The sequence below is a fragment of the Zalophus californianus genome, chromosome 9 (assembly GCF_009762305.2).
Source record: "Zalophus californianus isolate mZalCal1 chromosome 9, mZalCal1.pri.v2, whole genome shotgun sequence".
NCBI classification, from domain to species: domain Eukaryota; kingdom Metazoa; phylum Chordata; class Mammalia; order Carnivora; family Otariidae; genus Zalophus; species Zalophus californianus.
Window position 1 is genome coordinate 27,267,715 of NC_045603.1, and position 22,858 is coordinate 27,290,572.

Sequence of the window (22,858 nt, forward strand, 5' to 3'; positions counted from 1 at the left end):
ATTGGCTAAGAAACAGTAAACAGATTATAAACTAGAGGTTTTTGGGATCAGCAAGGGTAGAATAGAGAGATTAGAGGCAGCCCAGGGGACACAGGGAGGAGAAAATGTTCCAGAGCACACAGTAGGGGCTGAATAAATATTTGTTGAATAAATGAATAAATTACATGACTCCAGGCATAGGGTTTTATTGTTTTCTTATCCTGTTTTGGGCCCAGAAGTGCAAGGGCATCACATTTTAGGCAGGTATGGGGGGTGGGGAAGGTCGAGGCTGCTGCTAGCATATTTCTTGTGCAAATTAGAAGTGATTCCATATTTGGGCAGATAGATTAGAAAAGGTTTCAACTTTTTTAGGTTCTAAGCAGCTTTGTGTCAGCAATGTATGTTTTGGATCTCTGCGCCCCTATTTTTGGGGATAGGTTGGGGGCAGGTGGGTAACACAATAATGTGATAAGGTGGGGCGCCTGGGTGGCTCAGTTGGTTAAGCATCTGCCTTCAGCTCAGGTCATGATCCCAGAGTCCTGGGATTGAGCCCCGCATCAGGCTCCCTGCTAAGCAGGGAGCCTGCTTCTCCGTCTCCTTTTGCCTGCCTGTCTGCCTACTTGTGATCTCTCTCTGTCAAATAAATAAATAAAGTCTTTAAAAAAAAATAATGTGGTAAGGTTCTAAAGTCCATTCTTGAACTTCCCCCCCACCCCTACCCCAGCTCAGTAGTCTTTATACTGTTTGAACCTGGGCTCCTGCAATCTTTGAAGCCAGAAATTCTTAACATTTCTTCTGTGACCTCCCTTTCTAGTCAGTTGAGACCAAGGTCTAGTTTAAAATGAAGAGTTGGTTGACTGGGGGTGTAAGGGATTTATTTCTCTTTTTGTTGGGGTAAAAAAAAGGAAAACGATACGGATTTATGATGGGACTCCTGTTTACTTTCTGTACTTTCCCTCATTTTCAGGATTCACAACCATCTTCCCAGGCAAATGTGAATTACATTATTCTTATGGAGGTCTGAGAAGAGAGTCTGCAACTTGGGCCAGGTGCAGAGTGAGGAATAAGTGAAGATTCAGACTCAAGGTATTCCATTGTGCCTCGTATATGCTGTATTTCCTTCTGGTAAAATACACCACTAGCTGTAAACTTGCTGAAGTTAGGTGTTGTTTTATTTTTTTCACCTTTGTATCTTTCCCAGAGTTTAGCATCATCCCTGACACTGAGAAAATGTTGAATAAAGGGCAGTGAGGTTGAACTGAATGTGCATGAGCAAAGGCTGCTGACTACCAGCCTTCCCCCTCTGTCTGCTGACATTTTCACCCTGGGCATCAGTCATCATAAGGCTGTCTTCATAATTTGCCTCTTCCATCTTCCCCTCTGAAGGAAATGCTTCTCATGGGAATCTGCTGATCCAGTGAGCTGCAGTCATTTGATACCTAAAGAGATTTGGAAACATTCATTTCCTAGTGGCTCCTATGCTTAATAGGGTCCAACAGTTTCCCTTACTGTCTGCATTTGCTCTTATTTGGTTCTTGTATTTGGAGGTGTATCCAAGGAGTCTTAAGAAAGGTATATGTGGAATTTTTTTGTTGACCCCAGTACAACACTCTGCTGCTTCGACTCAGGTCATGATCCCAGAATCCTGGGATGGAGCCCCACGTCGGGCTCCCTGCTCAGTGAGGAATCTCCTTTTCCCTCTCCTTCTGTTCCTCCCCCCACTTGTGCTCTCTCTCTCTCAAATAAAAAATCATTAAAAAAAAAGAATTTTGAGGGCGCCTGGGTGGCTCAGATGGTTAAGCGTCTGCCTTCGGCTCAGGTCATGATCCCAGGGTCCTGGGATCGAGTCCCGCATCAGGCTCCCTGCTCCTTGGGAGCCTGCTTCTCCCTCTGCCTCTCTCTCTCTCTCTCTCTCTGTCTCTCATGAATAAATAAATAAAATCTTTAAAAAAAAAAAAAAAGAATTTTGAAATACATAATAAACAATTGTCTGCTTTTAAACTTGAATGATAAAATTTTCAACAAATTTTCATTTAAAAAATTTTTTTACATTAAAAATATTTGGAGGGCGCCTGGGTGGCTCAGTCGTTACGTGTCTGCCTTCAGCTCAAGTCATGATCCCAGGGTCCTGGGATCGAGCCCCGCATCGGGCTCCCTGCTCGGCGGGAAGCCTGCTTCTCCCTCTCCCACTCCCCCTGCTTGTGTTCCCTCTCTCGCCGTGTCTCTCTGTCAAATAAATAAAATCTTAAAAAAAAATTTGGAAGTATAGTTGACATATAATATTATATTAGTTTCAGGTATATGACATAGTGATTCAACAATTATATACATTATAAATACTTGTCACAATAAGTGTGGTTACCATCTGTCACCATATAAAGTTATTACAATCTTATTGACAGTATTCCCTATGCTCTACTTTTCATTCCCATGACTGACTTATTTTATAACTGGAAGTTTGTTCCTCTCAATCCCCTTCACCTATTTTGCCTCTCCCTCTACCCACCTCCCCTCTGGCGACCACTAGTTTATTCTCTGTATTTATGAGTGTGTTTCTGTTTGCTCATTTGTTTTGTTTTTCAGATTCCACAAATAAACAAAATCTTTTGGTATTTGTCTTTCTCTGACTTATTTCACTTAGCACAATACCCTCTGGGTGTATTCATGTTGCTGCAAATGGCAAGTTTCATTCTTTTTTTATTGCTGTTTAATATTCCATTGTGTATATATATTAGTTCTTCTTTATCCATTCATCTATCAATGGTTTCTTCCTTATCTTGACTATTGTTGATAATACTGCAGTAAGTATAGGGGTATATACATCTTTTCAAATTAGTGTTTTTATTCTCTTTGGATAAACACCCAAGAGTGGAATTACTAGATCATATGGTAGTTCCATTTTAAATTTTTCGAGGAACCTCCGTATTGTTTTCCATAGTGGCTGTACCAATTTATATTCCCACCTACAGTGCACAGGGATCCCTTTTGTCCACATCCTCACCAACACTTGATATTTCTCAATAAACTTTTTTTTAATTAGATCTGGGGGTGGAGCGGAGGGAGAGGGGACTCTTAAGCAGGCTCCAGGGCACCTGGGTGGCTCAGTTGGTTAAGCGACTGCCTTCGGCTCAGGTCATGATCCTGGAGTCCTGGGATCGAGTACCACATCGGGCTCCCTGCTCAGCGGGAAGTCTGCTTCTCCCTCTGACCCTCTTCCCTCTCGTGCTCTCTGTCTCTCATTCTCTCTCTCTCAAATGGGTGAATAAATAAAATCTTTAAAAAAAAAAAATTTAAGCAGGCTCCATGCCCAGCACAAAGCCCGACTCGGGATTCAGTCTCACAACCCTGAGATCATGACCTGAGCTGAAATCAAGAGTCAGAGGCTTAACCTACTGAGTCACCTGGTCGCCCTTCTCAACAAACTTTTAAATCCACTCCCTGATATTAGCTTTCTTTTGTTTTTCAAACTTGCCCAACCCATAGAATTAGTAAATGGCAAGGCCGGAATTGGAAGTCTTTTAGGGTTTGGTTTGAAATTGTTACTCTGTTGCTGTCAGGCTGGCCCAGTTTCTTAGCTTCTATAATAAAAATAGAAATTAAAAAAAAAACAACACCCTAATTTTTGACTACCAGATTCTAGGCTCTATTCTAAGAGCTTTTCTAATCTATAAGTTAGGATAATAATAGTGTTGTCTTGAAGATGACATGTGGGCATTTGTATAACATCTGTTGGACAAAGGCTGGATATTGTAACTGCTCCATAATGTTAGTCATTGTGATTGTCATTATGAATAATTTTGTCTGCCAAGAAATATGACCAGCCACAAAAATGCTGCCCTTGCCATTTCCATTTAAATGGTACTGTTCTGGGACGTCTAGCTGGCTCAGTCAGGGGAAGGTACGACTCTTGATCTTGGGATTGTAAATTCGAGCCCCACGTTGGGTGTAGAGATTGCTTAGAAAGAAAATCTTTTTTAAAAAATGTAAATAAAAAAATGTTACTATTCTGAAGAATGTTTGTAAACATGTCACAAATGCTTTTTTTTTTTTTTTTTTTTTTTTTTTGGTGGGCAGCAAAGCAAGGTTCATTGAGCGGTAGCAGTGATAGTACAAAGCTCCTGAGGAGGGAGGGGACCCAACAGGGTGGCCACAGGAGTTTCTAAGTCTAGAGGGTTTTAGGGCTTGTTGACAGGCTGTTTTAATCTGATTAACCCTCCCTGCACCTGTCCTCCAATCAGGTTTTTGTCACCTATCATGGGAAAGGGTGGAGGGCTTCTTCCAGGGTGGTGTGAAATCCTTTTAAGGGTGGTTTCATCTTTGGGCGGGGACCCCTTGTCCCTGTTTGCCTGCCTTCTGACTATCCTTCATTATTCCCCCCTCTGAAGACGTATCCTTAATTGCCATTAGAGAAAAAGGGCTATGACTGATTGTAGCAACTCCCTATTGGTCAAGAGGGTTGGATGGAGTGGCAGTCAGGGTTCCTCTCATCCTGATCTATCAAGGGGTCCCTTGTAGATATCTGGTTTGACCTTCATATGAAGCTCCATCTGAACCACCATTTGGAATTTGATGACCTTTAGTCTGGAAGATATAAAGCGGGTTAGGGCATTTAGGAGGCAAGGCCCAAAGCACAATGCAAGATTGAGTATAGCCAGGGGTCTGACGAGGCATAGGGGATGTTTTGGTGGACTTCCCACATACTGTGAGGAGAGGGCAGGTGAAAGGAATGCAATAAGGATTATGATTTTGATGGGATATAAGGATCTGTGTCTTGTCCCTTCAAGACTAGTTTGAGGTCCTCTCTGGGTTGACAGAGGGATTTTGGTTCCTTGTTGTTAGGCCCATTGGGGACCAGGGTTTGACTCTGGAATGGTGGATTCAGGCTTCAAATTCAGGCACTTTGCTGTTGGAGTGGCTAAAATCACTGTATTCGGTCCCTCCTAGGCTGGCTCTAACAAGCCTTGGTCCCTAGGGTAAAATGGGAGAGGTTGGGTATTTTGGGGCTGGGAGTTGGGAAACTCCTTGCAAGAGGGATGAAATGATTCCAGAACGTTGGATGCTCCCTCTGATAACACTCAAAGGGACTAGGGGGCTTCAGACCAAGGGATTTACCAGTGCCTTTATCACTTCTGAGGCTTTTTCGGTTTTACAGGGGAAGGCCTCAACCCAGGGCATTAAGGTATCTACCCAAAGCAGGAGGTACCTGTACCCATGCATTTTAGACATGTGTGAAGTCCATTTGCCAGTCTTTCCCAGGATAACTTCCTACTTGCTGTATGTCTCAGGGGATTTGTGAATGGGAGAACGGGGTATTCTTCACATTTTTCCTGTCCTAGAGTTAGTTTCTTCCTGTCCCAGAGTTAGTTTCATAGTCACAGCTGCCCCTAAGGCATGCCGGCCAGCCATAAGCCACCAGATCCAGCTCTTTGCTTAAATATCCCACTGGCTGTTGAGCTGGTCTCTGGGCCTGGGTTAGGTCACCCAAGGCCATTCCCTTTCTGTCACATCCCTCATGGTAGGAAGACTTAAAGCTGGGGCACTGAGCAAGGCCCTCTTGAGATTTTTAAAAGCTTTTTCTGACTCTGGATCCCACATTAATTGAAGGCTGTCTGGGTGTCCTTGATCAATCAGTAGAGGGGACGTGCTATTTTTCCATATCGTTGTATTCACGAGCGACAGTGTCCTGTTATGCCCAAAAAACCTTTCCAACAAGGGAAAGTTGTGTAGTGCTTAAAGTGTATGGGAATTTACTCTTTTTTTCCTAAAGATATTTCAATAACCTTTTTATTTTATAATAATTTCAGATTTACAGAAAAGTTACAAGATGGTACAGAGTTCCTCTCCATTCCTTACCTGCATCTCATATTACTGTGGTAACTTTATCACTCCCAAGAAGCCAACATTGGTACATTACTATTAATTAAACCCCAGACTTTTTCATATTTCCCTAATGTCCTTTTTCTGTTGCAAGATCCAATACAGGATACCCCATTGCATTTGGCAAGTGCTCTCTTCTGCCCTAAGCAGTCCCTTCTTCTGTTAGCCTGAACTGTGCTCTGCTCCAAAGGAATGCCACAGGGAAGCTCCTTGCATTCTCCAATTCTGGCATTTGCAGCTTTCTGCCCTTCACTTTTCTGACCAATCCCTGTCTTACACTCTGACAGATTCGTAAGACTGGTCTGAAACAGTGGTTGTATGACCTAACCTAGATCCTCAGTAGTAATTCCTACAGAACCTGGCACATGGTGACTCTTCCTCAAAAAATGTTAATTATAGCTTTTTAAAATCATTGTGCTCTCCTCTTCAGGTTGTAAACCGGCCTAGCTCCTGATTCTGTCCAACCTTTTTCAATCCTCTCATGTTATCTCAGATGTTACTCAGTTTAGTAGATGAGTTTGCTGACTCAGAGGCTGCTTAATTGCCAGAGAAGTTTGAATGCTTCTTTTTAAATGCTTTGTGACTTTCCTTCCCTTATAGAAAATTTTGGAAAGTAATAGGACAACAAGAAAGAATCTGGTATTTCAGACTTCTTCCAAGTCCTCTCCCACCCTCTATTTTGGTCTTTTTTTATTCCTAGAACTCCCACCATACTGCCTGCAAATAGGGGAAGGCCCACCCACCCATCTGCTCTGAGCAGGGAGGGAACAGACCTGGCAGCTGTGGTCTAGGATAAGCGATTTTGAGTATTCAAATCATTTCCTGTAGGATGTGCTTAGGTCACATGGTCTAATCAGAAAATTTCATGCAATCTGACATTTCCCATCAGAGTTGCTTAGAAACCTAAGGAAGGCTCTGGCTCTGAATGGCAGGACAGTAATAAATTAGGCAGTCCCAGGTCCAGCCATCTGCTTTAAGTAAATTAAGAGCATAACCCATATGGGATTTATCTAAAATAGCAATTCTTATTTTTTCCCCTCTTCTCGTTTTTATTCCTCTTTATCTGGGCTCTATTAATCAGTTTAAGTTTGCATAGAATACCCCAGCTGTCTTTATCCTGTGGGCGAGGGTACTTTAGCTGTGCCTCTGCAGGGCCACCCTCCACCCTCTCGTCCTTCCTGATTTACCACCTTCCTCTGGTCCCTCCGCACCTTGGCCCCTCTGACCTCTCCAACCAGTGTCCCCTCCTTTGGCCTCTCACCATCATTTTCATTGTCACTCTTTGCCCACCAGTCCTTATTATACACTATCTCATCATGCCACTGCCTTGCTCAAGAACCTGCACCACTTACAAGACAAGCCAAATGTTTCTACTGTAAATTCCTCATCAAGCTCCAACCTGCCTTGGAACCTCATCTCCTTACTGGCTTTTACCCTCACTTCACATAGTCTGTTCTTGCTACTTTTTCCAGAGCACACCTACTTTGTCCAAACTCATTTATTTTAATATTTTAAGATTAGATCCTGCCTCATATCTTTGCTTAACTGTGTGGTGTTTCTTATTCAGTTGTAAGCTCCTGGAAAGCAGTCTTCCACATTTTTGTTGTCCCCCACCCCATGCTTATCACAATTTTAGACACCTGGAAGGGGTCAGTAAATACTGAACTAATTAATTAATGAACCACTTTGTCATGGTTGTGCTTCTAGTGGATGAGACAGTTGAGACAAGTAAGATATATAGTTGGTGAGGTGGTGACAACTGCTATGATTAAGAATTAAGTAGAGGAGGAAGTAGTAGGGGGGTGGAGATGCAAATAGGATAGTAAAGAAGGACTCCAAGGGGAAGAACACTTGGGGCAAGACATCATAGTGGTGGATCTGAATTCTCTAAGGCAAATGTTCAGTTATTAAAAAAAAAAAGTCCTTTCCAGGTCATAGCACAGTAATATGCACGTTTGATGAATGCGATTGGAATGACACATATCATGGCGTCACTGACGACCCAGAATACAATTCAAATAATATTTTTAAGTACAAGTTATGTTGTACCACAGGGGGATAAAGCCAACCATTTCAATTCCCAGCTGACACAATTCAAGAAAAAGAACGAAAGAAATGGCTTTGTGACACAGAATTTGTTTAGAATAGATACGGTTAAACAAAGTAGGAAAACAGTCAAGACAATCCTTAAGTGAAAATTAAATGGAACACAATACCAAGATTAGATTTCTCCCTCGAGCCTTTGTGGAGGACCGGAACAGCTGAGCTGGAGCTTGATCCAGTGGGGGCCAGCACAGGGATGGTCCAGAGATGCCAGGGAAGGGAGGCTGTCTGGGGTATGAGAGGATTTATGGGTCCAAAGACCATCAAAGAGGGCCATTCTTTCAGCGGGGGGAAGCAGCTACTGTATGCAGACTGCCACAGCATGCTCAGAGGTCTGATTGGGTTTCCATGTGAAGATCACTTCATTCTGGAAAGTTCATCAACATTGGATGACACCAGCAACCTTAAAAAGTTTTTTCTCTTTGACTTATTAATTTCACAGTTAGGAATCTAGCCTGAGGAAATCTTCAGAGGTGCAAATATAGGGTTATGTACTGGATGTTCAGGTCAGCATTATCCACACAATAGTGTTTGTGCATTCATAAAAAAATGCTTTAAAAGTGGCACAGAAAAATACACCCACCATACTGAGCAAAATTTTTTAAAAGCAAAATTCCATACTGCACATAAGTACTGTTCTAAATGTGTAAAAATAAAATGATTTTACTTATTTGCCAAACATTATTACCACATAGATGTTTCAGACTGTGACAGGTGCTGAAGAGATGAATTTATATGTGTATGTGTGTGTTCATAGAAAAGACTAACATGATTATAAATACTGGCACACAATTAAATTTGGGGGTTCCCAAGTAAATAAAATTCATTAAGATGCTCTTTCCTTTTGTGAATTGGAGGTACAAAGCGACCTACAGTAGGCTGCATTTCTCTGCAGGCAGCTCATTAAATGCCAGCAGAGCCCTCCCCTCCCCCACCAGCGTCTAATGTTTCTCCTTTCTGGAAGAAGCCTGCATAAACCAGCGGAGCAGGTTTGTGGCGGTGAGGCGCAGCGTGCAAAGCAGATTTGAGTCCGGGATTAGCACACTTGCAGTTGGACAAACAGGCCATTTGAGTGGCCTCACCTATGCCTGTCTGGAGGACAGTCTGTGGGTTCTCAGTCAAAAGAGGACACGGAATCTGACACCCCCCCAGGGTGGAAACAAAGCACTGCATGGAAAAAAGATGCTTTTGTGCCAAACGAGGTTTCTAGGCAACAACTCATTTAACTACTTCAATGTCTCTAATCATTCAGCACTGCTGACCTTTAGAACTTGTCTGATAAGCTCATCAGATTTCTGCCATGAAAGAGCTGATATATGCAGATGAGACAGATCAACATTTGGCTCCTGCCTTACTTTCCAGCCTCAGAGGCCATCCCTTTGTTTTTTGTCCTACCAAAAGATTGTCTTGGTGTCCTCTGACTTTGCTATCTTCATGTTCTGTCCATACTGGTCTCTGTGCCTGGATTCCCTTTTCTGGACCTGACAGTCTCTTCAAGATTTAGTTCAAGTTTCACTTCCTTTGCGACTCTTGCACCACCATCCCTAACTCCTCCCTACACCCCATCCATCCATCCAACTTATTCTCAAACGCCTACTATGAGCTAGCACTGAGACAGATATGGCCATTGTCATTGTAGAGGTTATAACCTAAAAGGAGGACAGTATTGAACAAATAATTATAGCTTTATTTTTCTCCATATTATTTATGACTTGAGATTCAATTATATATATTTTTGTTTATCGTTTACCACTGATATTAGACTATAATAAACTCTAGAAGGGCAGGGGCTTTATTTTGTTTGCCACTGTGCCTAAAACAGTTCCTATCACCTATCACTTTGTAGGTACTTGATTAATATTTGATAACTGAGTAAACTAGAATTGTGTATGGTTACATTTAAAACAACTAAGGATGTGAATTTCTGGTGTGTTTAGAAAGATGCATTAAAACCACCCCTCTTCAGGCATCTTTCAAATGATAAATGATTAAATACTAAAACCCAATATGATGCGATGTGGAGACAATGATTTCTACCTCACTCCTAACTTCAGTTAGAATGTCTGAGAGATTCGGTCAAGTTGACACCAAAGTATTTTGTGATAGAAACTTGATCGCTTTGCAGTTTTTGAATAATTTTTTTGTGATTCCCGTGGCAATTTCAAGGAAAGGCTTGTTGGAGCCTGATCATGTTATAAGAATAGAGGACACAAAATAGAAGGTATTTGGTCAGCAAGGAACAGCCATGATAATAGTCAACCTGTATGAGTAGGGGGTATTCTATACAGCAGTGTCTGCCATGCATTATAATTCTGTTTAGTTGACAAAAACAAATCAAAACAAAAAACAGATGACAATTCTAATACTTCCCAATCTGACTTCCCCTGGCACCCCCCTTCCCAACTGGGGACCTCAGTTATACCTTGGTGTGCTGGGAGCTTGGGTTGTTGGTGGGAAGGAGCAGGTATCCCTGAGGGGATGTTCTCCAAGGTGGGGGGTGGGGAGGGGAGACTGAGAGTCCCTATCCCTGAGGAAACCAAAACTTGACCAAGATGGCCAGAGAATCTAGGCAAGGCTGTAATCCATGGAAACTGAATGAGAGAGAGAGAAACAGAGAGAGGTGTGAGGTGAGTCCTAGGGCTGCTGTACCAAGGCACCACAAACTAGGAGGCTTGAACAACAGACATGTATGACCTTATGGTTCTAGAGTCCAGAAGTCTGAAATCAGTGTGCCAGCAGGAATAGTTCCATTTGAGGGATGTGACAGAGAATCAGTTCCATGACTCTCTTTAACTTCTGGTATCCTCAGGTGTTCCTTGGGCTTGTAGATGGCATCCTCCTGGGGTCTTCATATTGTCTTCCCTCTGTGTCCAAATTTGCCATTTTTATAAGGACACCAGTGAAACTGGCTTAGGGCCCACCCTAATGACCTCATTTTGACTTGATTATCTGCAAGGATCCTGTTTCTAAATAAGGTCACATTCATAGGAGTTCAGTATCTTTTGGGGGAACAGAATTCAAACCCACAACAGAGAGAGAACGGGAAAGAAAAAAGAGGAATGGAGGGTAGCCTGGAGAATTTCTAGAGTAGCTGGAACATAGCATAATGTTAACACAGGGGCTTTTTATAGACCCTAGGCAGCCTCAGCCAGCTTTGGAGGAGGGCAGGGTTGCTGCTCAGCTTGGACACATACCAACAATGAAACTGAAAAAATCCCCTTGAAGTGGCTGGAGCTTCTTGGAAAGAAATACATTTCATAGCCACAATACTGCTTTATTTCTGGGGAAAAAAAATGATATCAAATCTGGGGCAAATCATCAGAGGTAATTTGGTGGCTTGGGAAGTATACTGATTCACAGTGGGTTACGTACCACTTCTCTAGTACTGGCTGTGTGTCTTTGCTTCCCCTTGCAGGGCCTCAGTGTCCTCATCTGTAAAATGAGGCCAGTGAGCTTGAACTCACAGGGTATTTGTGACAATTACATGAGATTAGATATGAAAAGCCAACTGTTCTCAAGACGCTCAACAAAAGTCAGTTCCCCATTTTCCCTTCCTTTTTCTTTTTTTAAAAATTTATTTATTTGAGAGAGAGAGCAGGGGGAGGGGCAGAGGAAGAGGAAGAGAGAGAGAATCTCAAGCAGACTCCCTGCTGAGCACGGAGCCCCATGTGGAGCTCTATCTCATGACCCTGAGATCATGACCTGAGCTTAAACCAAGAGCCTGACAATCTGCCAACTGAGCTACCCAGGTGCTGCCCTATCCGCCATTTTCCTTTTCTGAAAAGATCCAGAGAGAGCTTCTGTTTAAGAAGCTAATTTCTTGTTTTCATTATAATGTCAGAGTACAAAACCTTTTTACAAAGATAGGGTGGTAGACATCTAAATACCTTACAGTTGGTTAGATTTGCTGCCTTATTCGGGGTGTTATAGAAAACGATAAGCTTGAAATGTGGCTAGAACCATCCTATCTTACTCTAATCATTAGGGTAGGAGGCCAGGAGGTTGGGACTGCAGGGGCCCTCTTGGTCACTTAGTATTTTCAGATGTAGCCTTTGAATAATCCAACATACAGAAGAAAATCTCTGCCAGGTCCATAGCCCAGGAATCAGTAAACTGAAAAATCTCTGTCAAAGTTTGTGATCATAAAGAATATATCTATAAACCTTAAATTTTTAATATAATTCATGACATATAATGTACATTCATTTGTCTAGTTGCATAGCCCTCAAAACTACTGATTTTTCTCAGTATGGGTTGGTTGATTCAAGTTTTACTTCTTTTTTTTTTTTTCCACAAACTGTTTCCATAAAGTATTATCCACATTTCCTAATCCTGAGGGTAGGATCTTAGTAGATTTTTCTCTCCCTAAACTTTTAGAGTTTACCAACTCACACCTAATCTGACAATACTTTTAATGATAGATTGTATCAACTTTTCCCAATACACTCAACCTAATTTTTATGAAAATAACTCTTGTTCTGCATTCCTATTTCATTAGCAATATTGAATTATTATTTTTAAAAAAGATTTTATTTATCTTGAGAGAGAGAGTGAGGGGGAGAGAGAGAGAGAGAATGAACAGAGGGGAGGGGCAGAGAGAGAGGGAGAAGCAGAGTTCCCCACTGAGCAGGGAGCCCGATGCAGGACTCGATCCCAGAAACCTGGGATCATGACCTGAGCCGGAGGCAGACGCTTAACCGACTGAGCCACCCAGGCGCCCGGCAATATTGAATTAAATTACAAAATTATAATAGCAGATACAATGGATATAAAGGGAGCAAGAACAAAGTCCACTGAGTCTTGGAAAACATATAGCTGAGCTGGAGGGAGCAGAAGCATTCAGACAAATGGAGGCCCTTCCAACTGTACCCCTTAAGTGGGGATATGGTGAAAAGTCAATGTATTTTAGAGAGGAAACTACAACCTACATTAATCTGATGAATTGGTTAAATGAAGATGGGTTGAAGTGTTTCACCACATGAGCTGATAAGGGGAACCATAATGGTTCAACTGTTGACAGATTTCTATATCTCTCTAGTAAGGTTTTGCTGTAAATTAGGACCACCACCATCACTCCAACAACAAATTACAGGTGCTAGGATAATCCTAATCACTCTTCAGTATGCTATCATTATATGTATAATTGGATGTTATTCCTAATTCAATGTATGTGTTCAACAATCTAACAAACATTTATGAAGTGCTTTTATTCCTGCGTGTTGGGAGAAAATATGGTCCTTGCTTAAGGTATGTTGCTTGCTCTTGGGGAACTTATAGTCTGGTAAGGTAGCCAGGTCAGTAAACAGGCAAAAACCAAGCAGCTGGGTAGCACAAAGGATAAGCAAGCCGAGAGAACAACATTCCACATTGCACACTGCTACTCCTCATCTTAGTGGAAGTCGGAGGGGAAGTGTGGGTTCGGTGATTAACAAGCATCTGTGGGGCAGTTGCTGAGTACCAAGCTCTGCTTTAGGCAGCAGGAATACAAAGATGAGTAATTCCTAGTCCTGTACTCGAGAAATCCATACAAGTAACTATAGTACCCTGTAGTGAGTGTGGTCTTTTGAATGGGCACTGGGTCTTCAGTGAGCATCAGGGAGAGACAGTGGGGAAAGGGAGGCTTCCTGCAGGAGGTGATGCTCCTCTAGGCTGGAAGTGCCCTGAGGACAGGGCCTCATTTGTCTCGTGCTTTCTTTTTGCTGCCCCCCACTTCCTGGGACAGTGCCTTTTTCACACTGTGAGCTTAATTGATTCTATAATGAGTGAGTGAACTACAGGATGAGCAGGAGTTAACTAGGGGCCAGGCCCTGTACGAGATGCTGGGAATGCAAAGATGAGTGAGACGCAGCCTTTGCCCTGATGTAGGAGATTATAATGAAGTCTCATTTCTGGCTGAATCCTGATGACATATTAGGCAATGTAAACGAAACCATTTACAAACATGGGCATGCCTTTCTAACAAATGGTGCTTCACACTGGCTACAGCAAACACTTGGCCAAACATACTCTCCTGAGCTTATTCCATGGAAGACAATGGATGATTAAGGGAACAGGAGACTGATCAAGGCGAGCTCCAGCCGTGGTATTAAAAAGGCATCATTTAGACTGGTGGGGTGCCTGGGTGGCTCAGTCGTTTAGCGTCTGCCTTCCATTGAGGTCGTGATCCCAGGGTCCTGGGATCAAGCCCCGCGTCAGGCTCCCTGCTCTGTGGGAAGCCTGCTTATCCCTCTCCCACTCCCCCTGCTTGTGTTCTCTCCCTTGCTGTCTCTCTCTCTCTCTGTCAAATAAATAAATAAATAAATAAATAAATAAATAAATAAATAATAAGTCTTTAAAGAAAAAGAAGGCATCATTCAGCCTGGCTTGAATCATGATTGTGTCAGGAAACCATCAGTGCTCAACCCCAGAGTATGGATAATACCGTTGGCAATAGGCCATTGGGTGTAGTGAGCAGTTTCATCTGAGGATCCCCCAAGTGCTTTTTCAAATACTGGCTACTCTTTGAAACTTTCCTTTGCACTACCCCCACCTCCAGCTGGGACAGAAGTGGCAAGTAGTAATTCTCATAACATCATCAAATGCTGTCAAAGTTTGGAGTTGCTGGCTGGAGGTTTGCTCCAGGTGACCAGCAGTTTCAAGCTGGTCTCTAGGAACAAAGGAATTTGAATGAGGTCTCTCAGTTTATTACAATTTCCACTGCCTCTGTTCTGACTCTACTCAAACCCTTGATTCCTGAACCACCCAAGGCAGCTGAAGTTGGTAGAGAGGCTAGTAGAACAGGGGACACCAGGCCAGATAGGAGGCATGGTTATGTGATTAACATCAATTTAGTATGCCTAAGTGCCAAATCAGCAAGACAAAAAACCCCACATCTGTGTAACTTTTCTCTAATATTGTGAAAAGACAAGCTGGGATGGAGGGAGGCAAGGACTTTGTCTCAGGGCACACAGCAAGTTAGGGGCAGAAGTACTCTGTTCCTTGAGTAATCAGCAAGTCAGATTGTGTGTCTGTCCCAGAAAGAGAAAGGCCATTCCCTTTTCTAAGTTGGGCATCTTCACATCTTTGCCATTTCTTCTCCTAAGAATGTGCCTCATTTTTCCTCCCCAGATAACAACCCTTCCCAAGTTCTCATTGCCGTATTTATTCTTGAGAACCCACACATCAGATGCAAGCAGAATTACAGTTGTAATATTCCCATTCATGCTCTCCACATGCCCTCAACCCTGTCCAGCCAGAGGGTCACATTCCATTTCAGAAATAGTATCAAAGAGAAGTCACTTTGGGGGTAGAGAGCAGGAGTGTAACTAGAAGTTGGGGACCTCTAAGCAATGACTAATGCAGCAGACAGGCTTCTCTTTGTCCATTGTTAACTGATAATGAATAGATCTCCAGCCCCCTTATTTCTACCTCTGGAGAAAGAAGAAGGAGGCAATGGGCAGAGAAAGTTACTTTCAGCCTGCCTCTGCCCTTGAGTTATTGCCTTTTCCCTCCCCCCAGCTTCTTGAGATGTAATTGACAAATTAAATATAAGATGGTTAAAGTGTTCGTTGTGATGATTTGACATATGTATACATTTATGAAAGGATTTCTCTTATTTAGTTAATTAGCACATCAATCACCTCCTATATTTATCTTTTCTTTCTCCCCCCCTTCCTTTGTGAGAATGTTTTGAGTTATTGCCTTTTCCCCTTTCTTTCACAAGTCACCAAATCTAGCCATGAATTTTTAACAAGTTGGAACCTCTAACAAATCTGAGGTTTTGGCTCTGATGAGTGTTTGAGAAACATTTCAGTGGTCTATATTAGGACTGTATCCTCCAGTTCTGTATCTTATTCTTGTTCTGTCTCAGGCACCAGACAGCCAGGTAAACTGTGGGTATGTTGACATACAGGTTTTAGTTGCCTCATCTGTAAGATGAGGGTGTTCTCTGGGTCATATACTTCTTGAAAGTATGTATTATGCTGTATAATGTTTTTGTTTTTTGCTTTTTGTTTGTTTGTTTTACAGAATTTGAATTAGTGTCAGTCATTTAAAAATTGCTATGGAAAACGGTATGAATAGATGAATGGTTAAAGAATTGTGGTATATACATACATGGAATATTATTCAGCCTTAAAGAGGAAGGAAATTCCAACCCATGCTACAACATGGATGAACCTAGAGTATATTATGTTAAATGAAATAAACAAGTTGCAAAATGAAAATACTGTATGATTCCACATATATGAGATACCTAGAGTTGTCAAATTCACAGAGACAGAGAGTAGAATGATGGATGCCAGAGGCTGGGGGCAATGGGGAATGGTGAATTGTTTCATGAGTACAGAGTTTCAGTTTTATGAGATGAAAAAACTTTTGGACACTGGTTGCACGACGTGAATGTACTTAACACTACTGAACACTTAACAATGCTTAAGACAGTAAATTTTGTATTATGCATATTTTACCACAGTTAAAAAAATTCAGAGATAACTCACGAATATCGGAATAGTCATCTTTTTGGGGGAAAAATAACAAGATTAGGCACACTGGGCTTTAGATACCAGTTGGCAGCAACGAGCTTGAGCTGAGCATCTTGCTCTGCTCTTCAGATGAGCCTCTTCTTTGCTGTTCTCTTTAGCCACCAACATGCTGTCTTCTTTCAATTAAATAATCTGTCTGGCCACTCTAGGCCTTTGGGTTTGCCACCCATGGATTAAAACTATCTCTGTGGTCCTTTCTAGCAGTAATATGTATGATTCTAGAATCTCAGTCATTATGAACAGTCTGTAAGTAAACAAGGTCAGTGAAAATGTGGGCAGAGTGACATTCAAGTTACCTCCTTGGCATTTCTTTTCTCAGGTCCCTGGGAAGTTAACACCCATGTCCATAATGGCTGTAAAAACAATTGGCTAGTAACATTGGTTTAGTTGCTCCCTGACCTTTGGATAACCCCATTCCATGGCTGGGGTTTATGCTCTGAGCCTGAGCCTCTAGGATTACTCAGAGTATTGTGGCTTGCTGATACCCTGATCCAGGAAAGACTATTGTCACCAAGGTATACAAAATCCTTAAATGTTACAAAATGGATGACCCTAAGAGCATGAGGAAATTACAAGAGAAATAACCTAGATAACTGGAAGATTTGCTTCCAGAAAAAGAAGATGATTTAAAATTGCCTAAGGAAGCGAAGAAAAAATAGATGTTTCTTAAATTGCCCTCCTAGTTCAATATCAGTATGCTGTGTATGCTGTGTGTGACATCATGATATACAACTCTACTTTTGATCTTGGGAAAGAAGAACTTGATTATTGGAAGTCTGGAGTAAAGTAATTTTGAAAGTTCCCCCTATCCCTTTATGGGGAGAGAAATGAGATCAGCTCAACTAAGATATCAGACGGTTCTACTTCATGAAGATTATCCCTGTCTTGGTCCCCTATTCATTCATTCATTCATTCTTTCATTCATGTGTTCATTCATCCATTTAGTCTACCAATATTTATTTAGCATCTACTATTGCCAGTCCCTGCCTAATAGGCAAGACAGTTAATATTCCTGTCCTTATGGAATTTCGATAGTGGGGGAAGACAGACAGCTAAATAACAGCTTGTTGATGTCTGATCAATAATTTCCTAGAGGATATTATTTGGTATCCTTTTCCCGTTCAATATTTATAAGGCACTTTGGTAGATGCTCTGGAGTCAGGTTAGTGGACAAGACAGGCATTGAACAAGAATGATAATTTGAGTTTTGCAGTTTTTATTAGTTCTGACTGCAAAGGATCTGGGAAGTTGCTAAAGAAGTGGTATTGGTATCTGGCCTTGGAGGATGTCTATGCTCTTAGTAGGCGGAGGCTGGGAGATTTTTTTGCAGGCTGAAGGCAGAACAGAGCCAGAGGCAGGAAGTATGGAATGGTAAGAATGTTGACGAAAACAATGAATCGTAGATCACTACATCAAAAACTAATGATGTATGGTATGGTGACTAATATAACATAATAAAATAAAATAAAATAAAAAAAAGAATGTTTGTGGAGAGCAAGACTTTCTGTGGAGTTGGTTGACTATCGTTCTTCCAGTAACCCCGAATATAGTACAGAAATATAATTCTAAAGAGGGTCATTCCTAGGGGTAGCCTCTGTTACCACAGTGCCTGGAAACCTGCCTAAGAAGAGGCTGCCGCGGGCTTAAGATTAATTCTAAAAAAATTTTGTTTTGTAAAGTTTGTTTAGGATTGGGGATGAGTAGTTGTGTGCAGGATGACAAAACTGAAACGTCTACACAGTATTTGCACCAATTCATGAGCTGCACTTTATATACTTGAAATTAAGCGAGTTTATGAGAAATACTTTACAAATTCATGAAAAATAACATATGAATAATTATCTTACAATCTGCCGGAAGTACCTGGTGATTCTAACCTAGTAAGACTGTTTTAAAAAGCTAGGAATCTTATATTTGGCAGGAATATGAAATACATTTACTTTAAAAAGATGAAGTATGCTGCATACCATTTTGGACAGCTAATAGAAGAAAGTTTTGTGGCCACTTTATGCACAGATACTTTACATATATATACAGTAATAATACTAATAGCTAACATTTATGTAGTTCTTACTATGTGTTAGGTATCCTTCTAAATAATTTACATATGTTAACTCAGATGACTATCCTGATAACTTTTTTTTTAAGATTTTATTTATTTATTTGCTAGAGAGAGAGAGCACAAGCAAGAGCAAGGAGCCCAATGCTGGGCTCGATCCCAGGATCCTGGGATCATGACCTGAGCCAAAGGCAGCGGATTAAACGACTGAGCCACCCAGGCGTCCCTATCCTGATAACTCTTTAGACACTATTATTATCCCCATTTTACAGATGAAGAATTACAGGGAGGTTGGATAACTTGCCCATGGTAGCCTGGCCAGTAAAAGGGGAGGCTGGCATCTCAACCCAGGCCTGGCTCCAGATTCTGTGCAGTGTATAGTGAATCTGGAAAGTAAATTAAAAACAAGAACAAATTTAGAGTTAGGAAGTGGGTTGTTTTGGATTTGTACATTTTCTAGTGTTTATTGAGCACTTATTGCATTGTGTGAAGCACTGTCTAGGTACTGGGACATACAGAGGTGCACAAAGCAGACAAAAGCCCTGCCCTCAGGCTGCTTATGTCCCAACATGTCCACTCCTTTGATTCTAAAGACATCACTTCTCTATTTGACTGCTTTTCAAGCTATCTGCATTAAAGGAACATTTTTAAAAAAAGAAAAATTTCAACTTGTGAACAAACTTTAATGAAGTGCCATAAAAATCAATTACTAGACACATGAAATTTAAAAAACCCAGACACCCCGTGCTCCATGCAATACGTGATGTCCTTAATAACATCATTAAAAAAAACCAAACAAACCCAAAGACATACAAAACACACAGCCCATTTTTCTTTTTCTTTTTAAGATTTTATTTATTTATTTGAGAGAGAGATAGAGAGAGAGCCCAAGTAGGCAGAGAGACAGGCAGAGGGAGAGGGAGAAGCAGATACTCCACTGAGCAGGGAGCACGATGTGGGGCTCAATCCCAGGACCCTGGGATCATGACCTGAGCCGAAGGCAGCCGCTTACCCGACTGAGCCACCCAGGCGTCCCCACACAGCCCATTTTTAAAGTATTGGATTTGACAGATATAAAACTACTCTGTTGATTTTCTATAATCGTCTAAGCTTACTCTCAGCTTCTGTGCTTATCTCATTATGGATCATGATGGCTCACCAACTGGCAAAAGTCTAAGGCCCACATTTGGGATAGCTGCCATACGCTCTCTCTTTGACAACTATCTGGACAGTTGCTGCCCATAACGCCATGTGATCTGAAAAATAAAGATGAATTGGATTGGCAATATGATAGACTTTTTTTCTGTAAAGGGCCAGAGAGTAAATATTTTAGGCTCCATGGGCCAGACAATCTCTATCCCAATAACTCAACTCTACTATCTAGCTTTCCAGGAATCGTGGATGATATGTAAATACAAAGTGTGGCTATGTTCCAATAAAACTTTATTTATACTAAATGCTATCTGGATTTTATATAATTTTTATGTACCTCAAAATATTACTATTTTTTATTTTTTGAAACCATTTATAAATGTAAAAGATGTTCTTAGCATGTGGGTCACACAAAAACAGGCAGCAGGCTGAACTTGGCCCATGGGTTATAGTTTTCTCATCCCCGCAATAAACCAATTCTGGACAACAGAAATATCCTGGAATACCTAGATTTCCTTGACTTTGCTAAGGAATAAATGCAAGCTGCCATATTTTTGTACTTTGTAATGAATATTATTGGTAGTATCTATAAACACAAAACAGCTGAAAAAGCCAAAACTGCAATTGTAAATGATAATAAAAATTGAGAGAAGATTAGAACCCTTATAGATAGCTAATGAGAATGTAAAATGATGCAACCAATTTGGAATACAGTCTGGCAGTTCCTCAAAAAGTTAAGCCTAGAGTTCCCATATGATTAAGAATTTCACTTCTAGGTATGTACACAAGAGAATCAAAAATATGTCCATACAAAAACTTGTATATGAAGGTTCATTATTCGTAATAGCCAAAAAGTAGAAATTACCCAAATGTCCATTAAGTGATGAATAAACAAAATATGGTCTATCCATATAATGGGATATTATTTGGCCACAAAAAGGAATGGAGTAATGATATATACTTTAACATGGATAAACCTTGAAGACATTAAGTGGAAGAAGCCAGATACAAAAGGTCATGTATTGCATGACCATTTATACAGAATGTCCAGAATAGGCAAATCCATAGATACAGAAGGTAGATACTGGTTGCCAGAGGCTAGGGGCATGGAAGGGGGAATGGGAGTGTCTTTTTGAGATGATAAAAATGTTCTGATAGTATTGATAAGTGCATAACCTTGTAAATATACAAAATACACAAAAAAACCAGTGAATTGTATACTTCATAAACTTTATGTACTCAATAAGGCTAATTTATTTTATTTTATTTTTATTTTTATTTTTTTAAAGATTTTATTTATTTATTTGACAGAGAGAGAGAGAGAGAGACAGCGAGAGGGAACACAAGCAGGAGGTGGTGGGAGAGGGAGAGGCAGGCTCCCCACTGAGCAGGAAGCCCGATGCGGGGCTCGATCCAAGGACCCTGGGATCCTGATCTGAGCAGAAGGCAGAGGCTTAACGACTGAGCCACCCAGGTGCCCCAAGGCTAATTTTTATTTAAAACATGGAGGTATTTTATTATTTTATTTTTTACTGAAAAACTTTACTTTTTTATTTAAATAAAAATTTTTTAGGGGTGCCTGAGTGGCTCAGTCCATTAAGTGTAGGACTCTTGATTTTGGCTCATGTCATGATCTTGGGGTTGTGAGATTGAGTCCTGAGTGTTCAGCATGGAGTCTACTTGTCCCTCACCCTCTGTTCCTGAAATAAAGAAGGAAGAAAGGAAGGAAAGGAAAGAAAGATTTATTTATTTTAGAGAGAGAGAGAGCACGTGTGTGGGGGTGGGGAGGGGCAGGGAGGGGTGGAGAGAGTCCCAGGCCGACTCCCTGCTGAGCTGAGAGCCTGAAGCAGGGCTCAATCCCATGAGCCTGAGATCACGACCTGAGCTGAAACCAAGTCAGTGCTTAACCAACTGCACCATCCAGGTGCCCTATTTTTTAATTTTAATTTCAGTATGGTTAACATACAGTGTTGTATTAGTTTTGGGTATGCAGTACAGTGATTCAGCAATCCTATATATTACTCAGCACTCATCATAAGGCTGTTGTTTTTTTAAAACTTAACAAAAGAATTAAATTTTGTCAACAACATTTGACCTGGAAAAATTTTAAAGATTTTTTCTATTTATTTGACAGAGAGAGAGAGAGAGCAAGCATAAGCAGGGTGGAGCGGCAGAGGAAGAGGGAGAAGCAGGCTCCCCAGTGAGGAGGGAGCCCGATGTGGGGCTCGATCCCAGGACCCTGGGATCATGACCTGAGCTGAAGGCAGGTGCTTAACCAACTGAGCCACCCAGGCGCCCCAATGAAAATGACTTTAGCTGAACAAAATTAAAAAAAAACCAAAAACCTAGAAGGGGTTTAGCTGATCTCCACTGAGAATGGACATAGAACATTGGCCTAATGGCATTCACCCCCCAAATTATTTCATAACCCAAATTAATGAATATTAGTACTACTTAATGAAAATATTTGTACTACAAATGCAGAATCAAAACACTCTTAGTCAAAATGGCAGATAAAACACATCCTGCACTGGGATTCTAATATCACTCTAAAATTTGTTAATCATTTGTTGTATTAGTTTCTAGGGATGCCATAACAAAATTCCACAGACTGGGTGGCTTAAACAACAGGTATTGTTTTCTTCATAGTTCTGGAGGCTGGAAGTCCAAGATCAAGGTATGGGCAGAGTTGGCTTCTTCACCTCTCTCCTTAGCTTGCAGATGGCCGCCTTCTCCCTGTGTCTTCTGGTGTTTCCTCTGTTCACGTGCACGTCTGTGTCCAAATTTCCTCTTCATATAACAATACCGGTCATATTGGATTAGGGCAAACCTTAACGTCCTTATTTTACCGTAAGCACCTCTTTAAAGGCCCTGTCTCCAAAAACAGGCACATTTTGAGGTACTGGTGATTAGGACTTCAACATATGGATTTGTGGGGGGCACAATTTAGCTCATAACATTTGTTTAGTACTGGTGCATGTACACACATTCCTTATGACTTCACAGGCTCCTAGAAAGTTAAGAATTGGAAATCTCAGATGTCATGTAGTATAATTCCTACCTCTCTCCTCTTTCAGAAAGAGGAACAATGCAACATTACACAAAGCATGTATCTCTGACTTACAGCCTTCGGTCCCAGGACAGAAGGGTCTATATTCAAGATGAA

General features: G+C 41.2%; 1 long non-coding RNA gene across 2 annotated transcripts in view; it reads left to right on the plus strand.

The window, feature by feature from the left end:
• The window catches only part of LOC113922964, a 179,290-nt gene that overhangs the window by 28,885 nt on the left and 127,547 nt on the right, over positions 1-22,858 (plus strand). For both annotated transcript variants that reach the window (XR_003520125.1, XR_003520124.1), the window contains exon 2: positions 947-1,065. This is a non-coding gene — a long non-coding RNA (uncharacterized LOC113922964). The remainder of the gene's footprint in view (positions 1-946; positions 1,066-22,858) is intronic.